The sequence below is a fragment of the Mus pahari genome, chromosome 10, assembly GCF_900095145.1.
Source record: "Mus pahari chromosome 10, PAHARI_EIJ_v1.1, whole genome shotgun sequence".
Taxonomy (NCBI): Eukaryota; Metazoa; Chordata; class Mammalia; order Rodentia; family Muridae; genus Mus; species Mus pahari.
In genome coordinates, this window is record NC_034599.1 from 51,668,251 (window position 1) to 51,681,236 (window position 12,986).

The 12,986-nt window shown below is 53.2% G+C and overlaps 1 protein-coding gene across 5 annotated transcripts in view; it reads right to left on the minus strand.

Moving 5' to 3' along the window:
* Window positions 1–11,268, minus strand: part of Lingo1 (leucine rich repeat and Ig domain containing 1) — a 182,100-nt gene extending 170,832 nt beyond the window's left edge. For all 5 annotated transcript variants that reach the window (XM_029543333.1, XM_029543334.1, XM_021207131.2 and 2 more), the window contains exon 1: window positions 10,761–11,268. The gene's annotated coding sequence lies outside the window, so the exon portion shown is untranslated. The remainder of the gene's footprint in view (window positions 1–10,760) is intronic.
* Window positions 11,269–12,986: the final 1,718 nt, after the last annotated feature.

Below are 12,986 nucleotides of genomic sequence, written 5' to 3' on the forward strand. Positions count from 1 at the left end.
CCTTGCCCTCACAATGGCACTTCTGGTGTAAAAGTTCCTTCTCCTTGGCTTCAGCTCGCCTGTCAAAGCCCAACCCAAGTATTTTTCATCTATGTAACTCTCTCTGACTCCCCTGGCTCATCCTGCCCTGGACTCAGTAACACAAAAATTATGTTCGTGTGGTGCCTCCTGTGGTGCACTCTCAGCATGGGAGCATTGTCCAGCTCATTCTGGACATTCCCATTGTGAGGCAAAGTACCTGACTCATAGTAGGGCTACTCCTCCAAGCAATGAGATTTAACTGAGCACATACTATGTGTCACGTTCCACTGGGATGCAGCAACTGATAACCAAGGTGTGCATGCCCTCCGGTTGTCTCCAGTGTAGATGCTCAGCAAATGTCTATTGGAGGCTAAAGGACACACGGTCACTTTGTAAAGGGGGAAGTAAGGCCCAGAGAGGTATAATGCTCATCCATAGATCTTTCTGCTTCAAGCCCACTCCTCTGCTATTCTTCCTCAGGACTATAGCAGCAGCGTGGGGGGGGGGGGGCAACTCAAAACGAAACATTAGAGTCAAAAAGGGAAGGAAATGTGGAGGCTCTTCCGCCCTTTCTCCATAATGTAAAGAAAATTGCATTCTGCCAACTATCGCAGCTTAAAAGCAATTAAGAGTTTTTGGAGGGGACTCTGGGCACGAGCAGAAGCGAAAGCGAGCGCCTGCACGGAATGGTTCCAGCATTCCTTCAAATCAAGTAAGGGGTTGGGGGAGGTGTTAAAGGCAACAGTTTTGAGCAGCAGAGATAGTGAAGATAAAATATTTACAGCCTCAGAGGGAAGGTCCTGAAGGGGCCAAGGACCCTGCTTCCCTCTCACACCCTACACTGAGGGAGGTAAAGGGTCTGATGGGGTGAAGAGAAGAACCACACTTCTGCCTGCTTCTAAGGGAGAGGCGCCCCTAGAGGCTCCTGCTCTTATCAGTTTCCCACTACCACACCCACAGCCACAGACGCCATCTCTGAAAACCCCAGCCCTTCCAATCCTGAGGAAAACCAGCAACTCCAGTTGCTGCTCTACTGTGACTAACTGTTCGGCCTTCATTGGTGCGTGAACCTCAGACATGACTCTCCAGCCATTGGGATGGCCTACATATGTGTCCAGATCTCCCTGGGCCTCTGCATTGGCCACCCCTGCCTCTCCTGCACCCCGAACCTTCACAGGACTGCTGACATTCTCTTTCAAACCCAGGGCCTCTTCCTGAGACCTTGCCTCTCTGCCTAGCTCCACACTGAGCCCCTGCCTAGAAGAGCCACAGCCTCCTAAAGGAGCAAGTATACCTTCATGCCGCGTGTGATCTGCAAGACCCTCTGTCTCTCTGAGCCAGCTTTCAACTATTACATAGGGATAGCAACAAACCACAGCCCATGGGCCTGTTAGGATCGAGCGAGGTAATCGGGAGTCATGGGCACTATGACTAAGATTCTGCTTCCAGCCATGCTTGACTCCCAGGCATGAATCTCCAGGCCTCAGGATGACCTATATGATCTCAGGCCACCATGGAGAGTCACCCAACAAGTGTTCGTGAGGAAGACCTGTGACAACTGTTAGCAATGGTGTAGAAAGCCGTGGAAGGTTTTGTGCACACAGAGACCTAGTGAGTGATTTTGGGGCCCGTGATACCACAGCTCAAGAAAGACATCCTTGGGACTATGGGGACCCCACATTCTGAGCCCTGGGAAGCCTCTAGCACAAGAAAAGCAAGAGCAGGGATGATCTGTGTAGCTTTTAGCTTAACTCCCCTCCTTGAGGCCCATGGGAAGCAGTCAGGAACCAACACCAAGAGAGCAACAATTGAGGATAAAGCAGAGAGCAGAAGCCAGGCCTCATGTTCCAACAGACAGCCCTAGGCTCAAATCCCCACTCCACACTGACCAGGTAGGTGGGCTCTCTGTGCCATAGCGTGAGAGGGCAGGATCCTCTCAGCGCCCACGTGGGGTCCTGTAGAGAGTGTAGACAGTGCAGGGATATACACAGACTGCGGGCATGGTGCTCTCTGCCAGCCCCTACACACTGGGACAACAGAAGAAGGCCTGGTGAGGCAGGGGACAGGCCTGAGGGCCAGTCAGCAGTCACAGCCTAGCCCTCCCACGTCACTCAGAGCAGAAGAGACCCATCCCCCTCAGTTCTCCACCCAGTATAGCCGCTGACCGGCACCAGCCCTCACTGGGCCACTGCTCCAGGCCAGTTTCCATCCTTTCCTTCCCTGACTGTCACAGACACCCAGGTTTGATGGAGAGTCTGCAGGGACCCAGACTAGGGATGAAAAAAAAAGTGTTTTGCTGTCTCTGTCCTTTGCTCCCCCTGGTCACCTCTCTCCCAGGGGCTTTCCCACCCCTACCCCAATTCCACAAACAACCCTGATACCAATCAGAGCTCTCTTTGGAGACAGGGGAAGAAATATGATTCCAGACTCAGGACATCCCGCTGAGGATTCTTCCTTCGCCTGCACATGCATTCCCCTGCTGGTAAGAAACTACACTGTCATATCCAGAAAGGTATTCACTCTGTCTGTCTGTCTGTCTGTCTGTCTGTCTGTCTGTCTGTCTGTCTGTCTGTGTCTCTGTCTGTGTCTCTGTCTCTGCCTCTGTCTGTCTCTGTCTCTGTCTCTCTCTCAAACACACACACACACACACACACACAAACACACACACCGCCGCCCACTCCTGCTTGTCCAGATTAGAGTCCTAAACCCTCTATGGGTCCAGCCTCCATTTCCCTCACCTGCGTTGCCCCATCAAAGCAGCTAGTGTGGACAGATACACCTCTGGTGCCAAGAGAGGCTCTCTAGAACCCTCATGGCCAGAGCCTGATAACATTCTCCTAAATTAAACAATAAACAAGAAGTTGTTTTAGATTTTTTTTCCTGACACTGCGGTTCCTTATTAATCTCACTGCAAACAAGGGGAACGGAGACAATTAATTCAAAAGAGGTCACTTCCTGTCTCCCAGGGAGCCAACCTCCAGTCTGTGCCCAAAGACCCACCCAGAGGTGGTCCTAGTCCAGCCACCTGCCAGCTCCAGGGCTCCTCAGTCTCTTTGTCCTTCCTGTGGGCACCAAGCCTGGCTGTCACCCCCTAAATCCCCTTTCTGTCCTCTGCTATGTGACCTTGGTTGGGACAGATGACTTCTGGAGCCTCGGCTTACGCATTTGTCAACATCTTCATCCCGCAAGGATAAAATGGAGAGAGCAGACATGACCCTTTGAGGTTAGACAGGAGCATTTTCTCTTGTTTTAAGAGACAAATGTTGAACTGTTTAGGGATGAAATGTCACGATGTCTATGATATACTTCAAAATAATTTAGGGGAAAAGAAAGATTGTTAAATCCCGTCAAGGGTGTCTGGGAGTTTCCTGCACTGCTCTCTCCGCCTTTCTACGTGTCTGAAAATGTTCTCAACAGAAAGTTAAAAAGCACTGATCACGTGACCAAGCCCACAAACAATGCCTTGAGCTCCCTGGCAGACCTGAAAGGCAACTGGGTCTTGTATGTAGGTTAAACATCCCCCCCTGCCATCTCCTCGCATTGGTTCCCTAGAAATTGCTTTCTCACACAATGCACTGTAGCCCGGCTCCAGGTTTAGAAGCCAGACCCAGCACTTCACAGCGATAACTAATGTCTGTGGCCATGATCTTCCATCCTCCAATCTCCTGTCCACACTGAAGCGACCATGGTCCTGGGTCCAGCCATCTCTGTACCTCAAGATGTTCCTAATCAAGGCATGTTAGGAAGAAATGAGGGCAAGCTCATCATTCAAAGGCAAAGTGCTGCCCCATAGCGTGACTGACATCCCATTTAACAGGCAGGAAAGAGGAGACCAGAGATAGGAGAGACTGGAAACAGAGTAGGGAAGATTAAAACACAGAGGAAAGAAGAAGTGAGTGCCCCAAAAAATCCTCTTCCCTCATCGCAACCCCGGTTCCTAGACTGGAGGGAGGTGCTGAACCTCTGTTCTCTAGCTCCCCTTTGTCCAGCCTCCTGGTCAGGGATGAACGGCTTGATGGAAATCCTCCAGCCTGGCCCGGATGACCCGTACCAGCGCTGGCCAGGCCTGCCCCACTGGTCGATCGTGAAGAGTTATCAGTACCCCAAATAATCAATCGCTAATTGCTGAATGCCATGCAATTCATCGGCAAGAGTTATGTGTGGCCAGTGACTGGGCGCCCCCGCACCAGTCTGATGGAGCCTCCTGGGACAGAGTGGGCTATGTCTGTGGTAAGCAATGCAGCAGAAAAGCTGCCCATAACTATAAGTTTCTCGAACAATATACTGGGCACAGCCCACATCCTGGGCCCTCGGGCCACCCAGGGAGGAAGTGGCAGGGGTCATGGAGACCCTGAGGGATGAACCACATGCCTCAATCAGTTTATCTGTCCCCCAAGCATGCCAGCTACCCAAGATAGATAAACCACAGCACAGGGATGGGCAAATAGCAGGGAGAGGCTAGCAGCTAGAAGCATGGAGTCAGACTATACATAGTGCTAAGGAGGGAACAGGGAATCCTGTAGGGTGCTGAGTGATAGCATGTGCTGAGAGGGACTATCCACAATCACCTCTGGGCCACATGCTTCAGGGCAGTTGGTCTTAGTCATCCCTGTCCCCACAGCTGGCCTCAAAGGAAGCACCCAGCAAGTGAATCACCAAATGCTTGCAGGGTCATTAAATTGTAGGGTGCAGACTCCTGGGCTCACTGTCATGGAATATTATGTCTTTATGCTCCACCAACTTACAAACACACATTTGTACCAGAGCCTCAAACACAGCCTTGGGACACAGGCTAAGAGATCACTATCTGCAATCTACAAAGAAATGGAACTTGGGGGGAATAGTGGCTTCTCTAGGGACACATGGAGGTCATAGGCAAAGTCCAGGACCTTCATTCACCACCCCACCCCTGAAAGCTTGAACCCTACTCACTCTGGCGTAGCCCAGAGCTATATGAAAGCAACCCTTAGAGCCTCCCAGCTGCTTTCCCTGCTGTGCCAGGGGGCTACCCACACTTAGCCCCTTGACCACTTGGAAAAATATCAAGACACAGGCAATGCTTTGAACATCCCAGGTAGCAGCTACTGTGACTGGGGCTGGTCACCATTTACTCCTGTTTTAGTGGAAACAATGCTGACCAGTAGTTTCCAGAGTCCCCAAGCTTGGAGGAGACAGAAGACAAAGTTGTTCCCAGTTTCTACCCCAGAAGTCTGGAGAATCTAATCCTGGAGCGAGAACACTGGACTGGGAGACCAGACATATGTCCCAATCCAGCATTCATTTCCCTGACACTTCTGTTTTCTTCCCTGTGGAATGAGGTAATGCTCTGCCCACAGTATACAACAGCCTTTGGGATTAAACATGAGCATAGACATGCAAGAAAGGAGCAGGAGAAATGGCTCTGCAGTTAAGAGTTCTGGTTGCAAAGGATCCAGGCTCAGTTCCCAGCTCCCTCTTGATGGCTCACAACCATCTCTAACACCAGTTGCAGAGGATCCAACAGCCTCTGCTGACCTGATTAGAAACTGTATGCATCTGGGCACTTACATGATGAAGGCAAAACCTCATACACCTAAAATTAAAATAATAAAGACTTCACAATATGTGTATATATACATATGACAACCTACACATATATATGAATCCAAATGTGGCGACACACGCTTGTGATCCCAGCACTTTGTAGGTAGAGGCAGAAGGATCAGGAGTTCAGGGTCAGCCTCTGCTGGATAGTGAGTTTAAGGCCAGCCTGAGCCGTAGGAGGTCCTATTACCACTCCTAAATGTATATGAAAATCATGTAGAAAATTTTGTTCTAGGAGGTAATACCAAGGCTCTTCTTTGCTTCAGTCAGGACATTGAAACCAACAGGACTCAACACTCCTCCTCTACCTCCCCCCTGCAGAAGGCACAAAATGAGCTATCATTGCCTGAATGGGATGTTTTCAAAGTGTGGTGGTGACATTTCTACTAAGCTAATATCAATCTCTCCATGATACAAGTAAAGAAACTGAATTTCAAGGGGGGGGGAATATGATTTATCCAAGTTCACCAGGCTTGGCAGCAGCTGAATAAGAATTAAAACCCAGGGGCTGGAGAGATGGCTCAGCAGTTAAGGGCACTGACTGCTCTTCCAAAGATCCTGAGTTCAAATCCCAGCAACCACATGATGGCTCAAAACCATCTGTAATGAGATCTGACACCCTCTTCTGGATGACAGCTATGATGTACTTACATATAATAAATAAATAAATAAATAAATAAATATTTTTTTTTTTAAAAAACCCAGTTCCACCTGGCATCCACACCACAGGCCATTTTGACCATGCCTGGTTGATTTAAGAAGCCTGTCCACACCAAAACTCTCAGAGACAGAATCAGCCCTCAGTGTGAGGGAATACACACGTACACACAAGGACTCCCCTGAGGCCTGAGACTGGCTCCCCATGGCTTGTGGTCCACAGGGCCATCAGAGCTGTGTGGGGCATATGAGAACAAGGTGGCTGTCCCAGCTGGCCTTAAGCGAACTAGATAAGTCCCAGATACAAAGCTGCGCGTCCAGATGCCCTGGCAGATGGGTGCCACAAGTGGGCCACCTGCCAAGACCCAACCTCCGTGTCCAAACCAACCTGGACATCAAGGTTCCATTTTGGCCTCTGCCTGCCCTGGCCCTGGTGGCTGGAAGTGCCCAGTAGACCCAGACGGACACGGTGACAGCCACTATCTCTCTTCCAGCAGCCAGCGCCTCCCCGGACGTGGCCATATGGCCCCATATGCTCTCTGACGGCTGGGCTGCAGAAGCAACTGCCTCCTTAGAGCCCCTGAGGCCTCACCACCCCACCCACCTCTGCCCAGCAGGCCCTGGGAAGAGCCAGGGAAGCCCTAGGCTGGAATGCTGCACCCCCGAACTTTATGCCCTTCACCAGCCACAGCCCCTCTGGAGCTCAATCTCTTCATCTGCTGACCTCGACCCCTAAGATTATAAATCACCCAAACTCATCCGGTTATCCAGGGAGACAATCTCGTCCACTTTATAGAGAGACACTGAGGCCCAAGGGCTCAGTGGCTCACTCGCAGGCATCTGTGACTCAGGGTACTTGCTATGTCTACATGTCTCATAAGTGAGACTGGAGATAGACTGGAGATAGCCTGAGCCCTCGGCCTACGCTTGTGACCCACTCATGTCCCAACTCGGGAAGATAAAAGTCTTTCTTTGACACTTGTCCTTCCCGGGAAGAGACCATTTGAATTCCCAGGAAGAGCTTCTGCCCCTGATGCTGCCTTTGCCACAAGCCTGGACTCCACCCACCCCCCACCCCCCACCCCCAGCATCAGGACCATCTCACGGCCTCTCTGGCCAAAGGTCCCCATCATCAGCATCAGGCGTGGTTTAAATCACAAATCTAATTTTGTCCCTTGAGAATTTCACCCTTGGCCCCTGCCTGTATCTGGCATCAGCACACACTCCTTCTCTGAACACTGAGACTCTCTTTATGTCATCTTGCTTATAGCCTGTCATTCTCCCGAGTGAGCTACTCCATAGCAAACACACTCTACCCACACCGGGTGCTTCCCACACCCTTGCCTTTGCTACTGCTGGGCCATCTCCTGGAAAGCCCTCACCCACATCCACATTCTCCAGTCATTCATTGATTCAACAAAGATTTATTGAGCATCCACCACGTGTCTGAAACATCTCAACAGTCCCGAATCCCTCCCGGCTCTCAGTGCCCTCTGCACTGCCCCCTCTCGGCCCCCAATCCATGCACTTCTGTGTTCACTCAGCCTGCTCAGCTCAGACTCAGGGCCATAGGGGCAAGCATGCTCCCCTTTACAGCTCATCCAAGGGGGGCTAGCAAGATCATCATTATCCCATGTGGGCAGCTGGACTGACAACACCCCAGGTTCCAAGCCAGACATTCCAGAAATAACGGTGAGCCCTAAGTGCAGGATTCAAGGAAGTAGAGAAAGGTCCAAGAGATGGTTGGGGGTGGGCAGGTATTCAGCCCTAGGAAATCATGAAAAAGATTACGCTGGCCAGAATGACCCTTTACCTCTAAAGGTACCCCAAAATGGTCAGAGACAATGTCTGGATCATGGGAATCACCCCATGATCCAGTCTACCCAGCAACTTTCTTAGGTAACTGAATTTGAATGTAACAATTTAAACCCCAGACAAAAAGGGGGTGGGCCAGATCCTTAGCTAGGGAGAGCATCCGGGGGCCACAGTCCTGTGGCTGGAGTGGAGTGACTGTCCCCCTAAGGGGGAGTCAGTGGGACTCAGGAGGATTTGTATCCCAGCAGCACAAAGGCCCAAAGAGGTGACCTGCCCTTTCCCCAGCTTAGCAAGATACTGAGGAAGGACTCTTTTGCCAGAACCAGCTAGAAGCATGGAGCACAGCCATCTCTAGAGCAGAAGACTAGGGCAGGAATTCAAAAAGGCCTGGATGACAAAAGTTGGGCCATGCCAGGCATTAGGCCACTCTCCAGCCACCTAGAACATTGATCCACACCCAAGAAACAAAATCCCAGGGCTCCAGGAGAGAGCCCTGCCTAACATGTAGGCCCTCAGTTGGATTTCCAGCACCTCAGAACAAAACGGAAGCCTAGCTTAGGGAGATGTGGGAGGAGAGGGGGCATAGCTGAAAGGAAACAGAAAAGCCTTGGCGAGACACGGCAAGTCAGCAGGAGTCAGAGAATCAGCCACAACCAGCACAGGAGAAAGGAGAGGAGAGAGGCTGCCTGGGAAGGGATGCCAACAGAGGCTGAGGAAGCTGAAGCTGCACCCATCCTGCAGGCACAATCACCACACCCAAGGTGAGGCCCGGTCATTCCTGAGCCACATCCAAAGGCCTGAATGGGCCTGAGGAGTCAAAGACCTCAGGCTTACAGCTCTGGCCTCCCATGTTTGAGTTGGGCCCCTTGAGGAGGAACTGGCCCAGCAGCCATCAAGATCCCTCTCCTCCCCTTAACAGATGCTTTTAACTCTCAATGGCAAAATTACTTGCTGAAGGATGAACTCTTTGGCCCAGGGGGCCCGCACAGACCAGTAATGCCAAGGCTCACCATAGCTCTGATCCTGAAATAATACTGACATGCCAGAGCTGGGCAGAGTATAGCAAGCTGACCAGGCTACAAACTATCATAGAGCACAAACAGGCTCTGGTCCCAAATCTAGGCAGCACAAGCTCAACCGGTCTCATGGATCAAGTCAGAGACAAAGTGCCTTGGCGAAACAGCTTCAGGCTGAGTGGCTATCCCATCTGGGAAAGATGTTGGTGACTGACAGCAGAGAGCTGTCCTGGGGTGACTCCAGCAACAGACCTCTAGGGTTCCAGGTCAATGTACAATACCCAATTACCCTGTCTGTCTCTCCTTGCTTCTCCACGGCCAAGATCAGAGCATCCCATCAGAGAGGCAAGGGACTGTCCTGAGTCAGGAGAGAGGTGTTCTCTTAGCTCAGTTTCTGCTTCAGCACCCTCCTGTGGACAGAAAGCCTCCCTGAGGATCCTGCCTTCTCCTGAGGTGGCTGACAGACTCCAGGGAGATAATGGAGGTGGAAGGAAGTGTTACATCTGAAAGCTAGACACAAATAGAGGTTGCCATCCTAGAAAATCCAGCTAGATGCTGGCTGGCCCCTCCAAGCAACATCCAAGCTAAGATCAAGGCTTCAAAGCCCAAAAGTTTGTACTTTGAATGCCAGGGGAAAGCAATATATGACCTATATGGGCCTCATCTGTACAGAAGAGAACTGGAAGGATTCAAGATCAATCAGCTGCCAAAAGTTGCTTCCTCGAGGAGGAAGGACCTGTGCTGAAGATAAAGACTTAGCAAGGGAACTCTGGAATGTTTCCTGAAGCAGCCAGTACAGGCCCAGCAGAGACTCATGGGAAAGGGGCAACCCCGAGTGAGACAGGCTTGACATACATTGCCCAAAAGGTGGAATGGAGATGCCTGGCTAGTGGGCCTGGTTATGCCCCTCCCATCAATCCCCAGCCTCTTGAGTGCCGGTTCCCCAAGTGGCACAACTCAAACACAGTTGTTTCCATTGGCAGGGAGTTCCTTTCTCCTAGCAGCCAGTCCACCAAGCAGGATGCACCCAGGGACACACTCACGGTCACACATCTGCATGCTTCCCACTCCCGCACCTTCATGATAGTTGCAAAGACATCTCTTGGCCCTTGAGGAGCTGTCAGTACGCGGTCCCGCCTGACCCTGGCAGGGTCACAGGAATCCAGTATGGGGACAACTCCAGGGGCACTGCTGGGCTTGATAGGCGTCCCAGATAGCCCATGGTTGACCTGATGCAGTGTCAGAGAGGCAACCCTCGATTCCTCAGGGGTCCAACAGAGCCCCCATCCCACTCTCCCTCTTGTTTTCTCCTCGTGAAAGAAAAGCCAAAGTTATACCATTAAAGCACCTCCACCCCCACTGCCTCCAGGCCCACCACGCCCGGTAATGCTCCGCAAAGTTGCTCCAAGCCTGGATGATTTCCGAGCCAGGTGATGGTTTGGTAGAGCTGCGCAGCGGGAGGGGAGCGCGGTCACGCCGAGGGGGTGCTGAGCGTGCACGCCCGTTCACGGACGCGCACTCGACACCCCACCCCCACGGCTGCCCCCGAGGTTCCAGCCCAATCAGAGGCTGCGCACGCGGCTCTGCCGGCGGGCTGACAACCTAGCTCCCCGCCTGCACCCCTGCGGCCCCGGCCCAGCCGCAGCATCCAGACCCAGCCACACTCACCATCAGAGCCAGCCGTCCGCGCGGGGCTCTGCTCTGGGCCGGCATCACCAGGCTGGGCTCGCCTCGGATCCCAGCTCCAGCTTGGGTTCTCTCTCCGCAGGGCTCACTCAGCTCCGAGATGGTGGCAGCAGCAACCAACGAAGCAGAAAGGGCGTGTGTGCGTGTGTATGTGTGTGTGCAAAAGAGTGTATGTGCACAAGAGAGCGCGCACGACGTGTGCGCGGCAGAGCCCCCGCGCTCCCCTGCGCGCCCAGCTCCTGCCTCCTGCTCTCCACGCTGCGATGCCAGCAGAATCCCTAACGCGCGCTCCCACCCGACCGTGCGCTCACACTCGCGCACACCCGGGCGCGCACACACCCCCGCCAGTGCACACCCGACTCTGCACTTTGGGTTCTCGCCCTCCTGGGGAGCTCATCAAGGCTCCCCGCTGCCACAACGACCTCTCCGCGCGACCCTTCCTGGGCCGACCGCGCCTCACGTCCCTCGCTGCTCCCAGAGGACACCCCGCGGGCGTTCCCGCTCCTCCGCTGTGCCCTGCCCCGCCGTGGCCGCGCCAACAACCCCAGCCCGGGCCCAGCTGCCGCGCTCCTGCGGCTTCCCCCGCACTCCCGCCCACAGCCGTGTGCTCTTGATCCTTTCGGTCGCTGCTCTTGTCTTCCACCTGTCCCCGACCAGTCTCCGGCCTCTCCTGCTGCCTCTCCTTCTGCCTTGCCGCCGCCCTTTTCCGCGTCCACCTCCCCACTGCCCTGCGCTGCCTCTCACATTTTCCGCATCACACCGAGCGCCGCCCGCCGCTCGCTGAGCCCCGGCTACGGGCGCGCAGTGGGCGGCGAGGGTCCCCGCTGTCCCTCTGCTCTTGGCCTGAGCTGGGCTGATGGCGACGTCCCGCGCTAGCCTCGGCTGCGACTCACAGCGCTCATCTCGCCGGGACTTAAAGGCATAGTGCACACGGCTCTACCTGCCCCACCCGGGGCTCCGAGGAGAGCGGCCTCGCAGAGCAGGAGCAAGCCCGGGCTGTGGTGCAGTTGGGGCCGGGTCCGCGGAGCTTAAGTCCAGCCCTCTGGGGCTGGAGGTGAGTCAAGGAGAAGGACAGCCTCCCAGACCACACCATCCAGGGGGCGCTCAGCGATTGTTGCTCTAAGCCTGAGGGCCGACAGGGATCTGGGGAGAGTGTAGGCTGGACTTCCAGGACTATGGGGTCCTGGGAGGAAGAATTTGGAAGATAGTTGTCCGGACATTAACCCACCCCAGCTGAAGACACCTGTTAAGCAGTTAAGGACAGGGCGCCTGGCCCAAGGTGGACTCCCTGTCTTACTATGTGACCTTGGGCAGATGTTTACACTTCTTTGAGCCTCACTTTACCTAAGAAAGACATGGGCTTCCATCATCTCTAGCGCCTTGTCCAGCTCTGATATGCTAGCTTCTCTGAGGACATCGGGGTCCTGGAGTCCAACCTCTTCAGGTCCTGGTTGCCCTGTCTCTTGTTCTGACTCTTTTCCCATCTCATCCAAACGGGAAAGGCAAAGGTGAGCAGAACAGGGATCTACTATGCCACAGCACTCTACAAAACAACATCTCCCTGGACTTTCCTGTTCATGGTTCCTGCTGCCCAATTCTGCAGAACATTGTTGATTTCACCCAGCTGGTCCCTAGGCATATAGTTTTTTGCCCCCAACTTCTGCTAGGTACAGTAGTATCAGACACTTCCATCTAACAGAAAACGAGGAAGCAGGTGGTATAATAGAACTGTTGGGGGTGGCAGGAGAGCCCAGAAAACTTCCTAGAGGAGGTGGTGGTGGATCCATCAGAGCATGAGCTGGAGATGGCCAGGCAGAAAGGGAGGCCGGAAGGGGATTGTCTTAGTCAGGGTTTCTATTTCTGTACAAACATCATGACCAAGAAGCAAGTTGGGGAGGAAAGGGTTTATTCAGCTTACATTTCCACACTGCTGTTGATCACCAAAGGATGCAGGACTGAAACTCAAGCAGGTCAGAAAGCAGGAGCTGATGCAGAAGCCATTGGAGGGATGTTCTTTACTGGCTTGCTTCCTCTGGCTTGCTCAGCTTGCTCTCTTATAGAACCCAAGACTACCAGCCCAGAAATGGCACCACCCACAAGGGGCCCTCCCCCCTTGAACATTAATTGAGAAAATACCTTACAGCTGGATCTCATGTAGGCATTTTCTCAAGTAAAGCTCCTTTCTCTGTGATAACTCCAGCTGTGTCA